Source organism: Gymnoscopelus braueri, assembly GCF_963280865.1.
Source record: "Gymnoscopelus braueri genome assembly, contig: SUPER_20_unloc_1, whole genome shotgun sequence".
In the NCBI taxonomy this organism is placed as follows: domain Eukaryota; kingdom Metazoa; phylum Chordata; class Actinopteri; order Myctophiformes; family Myctophidae; genus Gymnoscopelus; species Gymnoscopelus braueri.
The window spans coordinates 2,227,473-2,234,760 of record NW_027660990.1 but is presented as its reverse complement, the minus strand read 5'-3'; positions in this window follow the sequence as shown (position 1 = coordinate 2,234,760).

Below are 7,288 nucleotides of genomic sequence, written 5' to 3'. Positions count from 1 at the left end.
GAGGGAAGAGCCCAGCGCCGAATCCCCGCCCGCGGTGGGCGCGGGAAATGTGGCGTACAGGAGACGGCTGTCGCCCGGGTGTCGATCGGGGGCCTGAGTCCTTCTGATAGAGGTTCAGCCCGTGGACGGTGTGAGGCCGGTAGCGGCCCCCGTCGCCCCGGGGCAACGTCTCCTCGGAGTCGGGTTGTTTGCGAATGCAGCCCAAAGCTGGTGGTAAACTCCATCTAAGGTTAAATACCGGCATGAGACCGATAGCGGACAAGTACCGTGAGGGAAAGTTGAAAAGAACTTTGAAGAGAGAGTTCAACAGGGCGTGAAACCGTTAAGAGGTAAACTGGTGGGGTCCACGCAGTCTGCCCGGAGGACTCAACCCGGCGGCGGGGATCTCCGCTGCCGTGCCCTCGCCGGGCGCACTTTCTCCGTGGCGGTGCGTCGCGACCGGCTCTGGGTCGGCCTGGAAGGGCTCGCGGCGAAGGTGGCTCAGGTTGCTCGCGCGCCTGAGCTTTACAGCGCCCGTGCCCCGACTTCGCCGTTTCCCCCCGGGGCCGTGGAATGAGGTATCTCTGCGTTCTGCCCGGCTGCGGCCGGGCACGGGGCCCCTCGCCCCCGGTGCGACTGTCGACCTGACCGCGTCGCGCCGCTCGGGCGGGGACCGGCCCTCGTACAGCGGGCGCTAGGGGTCGGCGACGATGTCGGCTACCCACCAGACCCGTCTTGAAACACGGACCAAGGAGTCTAACGCGCGCGCGAGTCGGAGGGCTCGCTCGAACGGAGGCTCCTCCCCGCCCGGCAGGGGCCAGGCCCGGGCCTGGCCTCTGCCGGGTCCAAGGCGCTAAGTCCATAATAGTCCCATGGGCGCTTGTCGCCGTTTGTACCACCAGGTCCACGCGGAGCTTTGGCCGCGGCCTGCCACTCCACTTAACGCCCGCCGAGGGGTGCTTAAGAGTGGGTCCGCGGGACCGGCCGGTGAGCCGGGTCCCAACGCGCTAAGTCCATAATAGTCCCATGGGCGCTCGTCGCCGTTTGTACCACCAGGTCCACGCGGAGCTTTGGCCGCGGCCTGCCACTCCACTTAACACTTGCATGACTAAGCTATCAATATGACCGATTTTGAGAATTTAAAGTGGATTATCTTCTCTCATGAAGCTCTGAGAAAGTTCCCCTTTCATGACTTTTCCTAAATATATGTTTCAAATCATCTCCGTTTTTTTTTTCTTCTGAAACGTATTATAAATATGAAATATATACCATATATACCATCCCAAACGTTATATTTCGGCTAAATTGACCGCTCTCCCTCTCTCTCCCCCAGGGAAGAGCAGTTCACACCTCTAGACCCCCCGCAGAGCGGCCCGTAGACGAGCTGCAGCAGCGAGTCTATGCGAGTCGATGTTGCCATGTCTGCTTATTATAAGCGACTTTGGGCTTGTTTTTCGCGTCTTTCTATTATTATTAATATTATAATTATATATATAATTACATTATAATGGTAATACTTTTCTACTCCACTACAGCTCAGAGGCAAATCTTGTACTTTTACTTCACTACAACTATTTGAAAACTTTAGTTACTAGTTACTTTGCAGATATAAATATCTTTTCATACTTGTTTAGATTAGAGCTTCATGCATTTTTATTAGGTATATATTTATATAGAAAGGTCTAACCAGGGACTGGTGTTGCAAATTAGCCTCGGCTATTACCCCAGCATTCATGCCTAACTGTTTTCTCAGGGCACAACGACGCATGCAGTAACATTTTCATAGACCTAACTTATTTCTCTCGCAAAATGTGGCGACCCATTTTACTTTCCCTTTCACTGCAAAGCGGTGGAAAAAGATAGGATCTACAAGCATACAGCTTGTCACGCAGCAACTGTTTTATGCTTGAAGATCAGATATTTTGCGCAGGATTGAGCACATTTGTGGAACATAGCATTGTGTTCACTTGTTGCACGGGAGGAGGAGAGGAGACGCGTTTGTCAGCGACGTGGACAGCTGATAGAATGAGAGCTTTACGCTCAGACAATTTTGTGAATATTATTATTATGAATAATAATAATATAGGTTTGTCAGGGTTGTTTACAAGTTACTATAGTTCGCTTGCTGCTACTAAATCGAAAGCAGCATTACATCACGGTCATATTATGACAGTCATGACGAAACTTCAACCTGTTTTTTGCACTTTCTCCATTTACAGCCCGTACATCTACATAAACGTTCGGATTTCAAATATAAAGTTTTTATTCCGTGGCCACGGATGTTACAATTTACTTCGGGTGGGTATAAGTACCCGTAACTTCTGTATTGTTCAATGAAAAGCATTTTAATCCGATTGGCGGTCATTTTCTCATAGAGTTATAGTGTATCAGAGTGCAATTACACCTCCCAACCAATAGGGTCACTTAGTTGAAAGCATGGAAAAAATACGGAGAAAATGGCCACCGATCGGATTTAAATGTTTTTTATTGGACAATACGGAGAATATGGGTACTTATGGGTTACCCAAATAGAATTGTAACATCCCTGGCCATGAGGTAAGCACTTTATATTTGAAATCTGAACGTTTGTGTAGATGTATGGGGTGTAAATGGAGAAAGTGCAAACCTTTTGTTAACTTATAACTCGATCTCTTTGTGGTGAACGCTTGTGTTCAAGCATTGTGTTTTGTTCTCCACATCGATGTAGCGAAAATGTGTCCATATCACCTCTTCTCTTTCTCCCGAGCCCCGTGCAAAGCATTTTACCGTTTTATTTTGTAAAGTTTCGCTCTGAAATCTGAATCCTCCTGCCATTCATTTGACGGTGTGACTCTGTGTGTGTGTGTGTGTGTGTGTGTGTGTGCGTGCGCGGCTGCAACTTTAAAAGGGGGTGTGTGTGTGAGTGAGGAACAGCATGCCCTGCGCTGCTTATCAAAGGAGACAGGGAGTGACAAAATCATATAATAAATATATGATATAATATTTCGTCTTGTCTTTGTTCGTGAACTAAAATGACCATAGAGTTTAGTCCAGTCTTTATTTAGTGAACTACATGTTCGTCTCGTCTTTATTAGTCAACGAAATTGCATAATGATTTAGTCCCAGTTATTGTTTATTATTATTAGTTATTGTTTTTTCATGGGTGGTGGTCTCGTCTCGTCTTCGTCCTTTGAAAAATGTGCGTTGACGAACATATTTCGTTTCGTTTTCGTTAACGAAATCAACACTGCATGGAAGTAAAAATGAGATCCCCACATACACAAATCACAAATCATGATGACATATAGGAGACAGATAGAAATACACACTAGCCTACTGCCTACACTTTCATAGACCTGCCTGCTTATTTCTCTCTCAAAATTTGGCAACCCATGTTCAACTCTCATCTTTTTAGAAGACAATGGAACCCCCCACTGTTTGGGGGAGAAAGTGTGAACTAGTCTGGAGAACAGAGGGAGACAGTGGCCAATAGGATAGCCTGATTTGGGGATCAAAATGATCTTTTTTCAGGCTTGGTGGAGGAGTATGAAACCTCAGTCATGCGAGTGTTAACGCCCGCCGAGGGGTGCTTAAGAGTGGGTCCACGGGACCGCCTGGAGAGCCGGGTGTCCCCCGGAGGTGTGGGTCCCCCGGACTGGAGCAAGTACCCAGCTTGGAGGCTCCCTGGGCCGGGTCGGAGCCTCCCCGGGGGTCCCTGGGGGTCCTTGGCCGGAGAGGCCCGAGCCGAGCGGCCGAGTGGCCAGGCTGGAGCCTCTGGAGCCATGGACCCCCAGGGGTCCCCGGACTGGAGCGAGTACCCAGCCTCAGGGCTCCCTGGGCCGGGTCGAAGCCTCCCCGGGGGTCCCTGGGGGTCCTTGGCCGGAGAGGCCCGAGCCGAGCGGCCGAGCGGCCAGGCTGGAGCCTCTGGAGCCATGGACCCCCAGGGGTCCCCGGACTGGAGCGAGTACCCAGCCTCAGGGCTCCCTGGGCCGGGTCGAAGCCTCCCCGGGGGTCCCTGGGGGTCCCTGGCCGGAGAGGCCCGAGCCGACCGGCCGAGTGGCCAGGCTGAAGCCTCTGGAGCCAGGGACCCCCGGTCCACCTCCGCACCCAGGGACGGCTGTCGGAGCAGCGAGGCGTCGGAGTAGCGAGGCGTCGGAGTAGCGAGGCGGAGCCGTCCCAGACTCCCAGCACCAATTGGTGCCGATCAAATGGCACAATAACCCAGTTAATATGACGCAGAAACTGGGATTCAACAGAACTGGAGTGGGGCGGAGGAGTAGACTACAGACAGTGTGCTATGTAATGAATAAAACCCATTTCAAACGGCATTTTACGATCAAACACACGTAGCCTACTGAAAAGAGTTGATTTCGTAATAACGAGACGAACTGAATCAGGCCGAGATTAAGTCTGTGATTAACATTACAGCTGTGACCAATTAAAGCCAAGCTGCGGTAAAAAGTTTAACTTCTCGTTTAGCTGTGCCTCGAAGCACGTCGTCTCTCGTGTGTGTGTGTGTGTGTGTGTGTGTGTGTGTGTGTGTGTGTGTGTGTGTGTGTGTGTGTGTGTGTGTGTGTGTGTGTGTGTGTGTGTATCTGCCTGCCTGCCTGCCTGCCTGCCTGCCTGCCTACCTGCCTGTCTGTCTGTCTGTCTGTTTGTCTGTCTGTCTGTCTGTCCAGGGGGCCACATTGCATATTGCTGCTGTCGGGCAGAAACCTCTGATCTCCATATTTTAACTAAATTAATGCCGTCATTCGTCATTCTAGTATGTCACTCAAAAGTAGGAAAAATAGCTGATCTACAAGCTCAAAACGTGTCGCATCGCGACACGTTTTGAGCTTGTAGATCTGCAATTTTTGGTCTGCTATATTGGAATTGGAATCCTGAATATTTTTTTTGTATTTTGGAATTGGAATCAAAAGTAACAATTTTATTTAATTTTAAATGCATTTAGTTATACTTAAAGTTGTACAATGTAGATTCACAAATAACGATTTTTAGCAACCTCTGCTGGTCACTACCGTCACTGCATACAATTTCCGTAGTCCTCGATTACCCAGAATTCCATTTGTTTTCACCGGAAGCCGGAAGCGTTTCAAAAAGCGTTCTTTTAATTGTTTTATACTATCTGCGGATCGTTTCTCTTAGCCAGTGGAGCATTAGTTACCATGAGCTGTGCTTTCTTTTTCTGTTCTTTTTCGATCATCCAATCCTACATTCTCTTAAAATCAGCGTGAGGTTCCTTTTTGTTATTAGCGCGGTAGTTCCTGGCCAAACAGGAAACCGTTGCGGTAGTTCCTGGCCAAACAGGAAACCAGTGCATTTCCGCCTCCGTTTTCCGGCCAGATGACGTCATTTTCCCGGGAAAGTCCCCCCCGACAACGTTCAATACAAAATATATGAATAAAAGGCTTCCGGGGGTGAAATTCATGGAGTGGGTGTTGTGAAACTTTTGCCACTCACAAAAGATATACAATTTAACTTTAGTTTTGTTGAAAAGGTTACCTAGTATTACTTTAAATTAACTTTATGAACTTAAATACAAATACATTGGACATAAAAAAGTCATTAAACTAATAATATAGACTGAAGTAATTAAAGCGGGTCATGATTGCACGTTTGGAATTGGAACAGCTGAAATCAATGATATATCAGTATTCCTATATTAACCTAGCCTGGTATCCAGCCTGTTTCGCTACGTTCGGCAGACTTTTTTTTCTCTCTTCGCTTCTCAGTCTGGAAAGCCTCCCATTGGGAGGTTTTGCAGAACTACACTAGAACTACATATGTTACGTAGTCAACGTCGTTGCTGATTGGATGTTGTTCCAACGAATGAGAGTAGCGTTAGGCAACCTACGTCATCAGCCAGCGCCACCCTCCATGCTTTTCACACTGTTGTTGATAAATGTATCGCTAGTTCGAGACTCGATCAAAAACCTATGGTAAAAACTAAGTAAACACTAGTTTGACATGCCAGATTCAGTAGTACAAAAAACCTGCCGGCTGTGTGGGGTGAGCTTACTGAATGATAGGGGGACGTGTTTCACATGTTTCACTCTGAGTCTGCAGTAGCTGCGCATTGGAATGACGTCTCACTAGTGCTTTGTCGCGCCCCGCACCACAGACCAATCAGAAGCCACGGCACGACTCAAGCCGTTTGGCATGTCCTGCCTCCCTTGGAGATAGGAGGCTTTCCAGACTGAGAAGCGAAGAGCAGGCTGGATACCAGGCTAATATTAACCTGCAGGCCGCATTAAGTGAAGGTGGGGGCCGCATGTGGCCCTCGGGCCGCCAGTTGCCCACGTATGCTCTACATCTCTCATCAAATACAAAATAGTCCCAAAATAATCTTTATGAACAAAATGACACGTTGCATTTTGAACAGAGAGAGATTAGAGCTGGATGAGAGAGGGTCTGTTATCAGTGGACGCACATTCACACTTGCATTCGCCTTTGTTAAATCTATAGATTATCAGCGTCTGACTGTAAGGGGAGGTGACAGCTGTGTTAATCTCAGTGGTGTAAAGTAACTATTAGTACATTTACTTAAGTACCGCACTTAAGTACAATTTTGAGGTGTTTGTACCTTACTTGAGTATTTCCAATTTCCAATACTTTTACTTCTACTCCACCACATCTCAGTGGCAAATATTGTACTTTCACTCCACTGCAATTATTTGAAAACTTTAGTTACTTGTTACTTTTCCAATACAAGTTATTATTATGAAACATGCATTAACCGCTTCAGCCCTATTTTATACCTAGGCTTGAAAATAGCCGATCTACAAGCTCACAACGCGTCGTGACGTGTTGTGAGCTTGTAGATCTGCTATTTTCTAATATTTTAGTACTTTTACTTTTGGTACTTTAAGTACTTTTGATGCCAATACTTTTGTACTTTAACTCAAGTACATTTTGAATTCTTGACTTTTACTTGTAACAGAGTACTTCTATATTGCAGTATTGGTACTTTTACTTAAGTAAAGAATTTGAGTACTTTTTCCACCACTGGTTAATCTATAGATGATCAGTATACATCTTTAAGGGGAGGTGACAACTGTGGAGAGTTTCTCTTTCTGTCATTGATGTTATCACTGCTGTTTCTGCTTATCTATGTTCATGTGGCGTTACGCTGCACCCTCACCATAAATACACAACCCAAGATCAAAGCTGTTTCAAGATAACACTCCATCTTTCCTCTAGTCACCAATGGGGACTTCACATGAATGTATGTGTGTTAACCTATTAAGACCGGGAACGCATCTGTGTGATTTTAAGATTTATTTGGCTATTAAAAAATAGCAGATCTACAAGTTCATAGCAATGAACT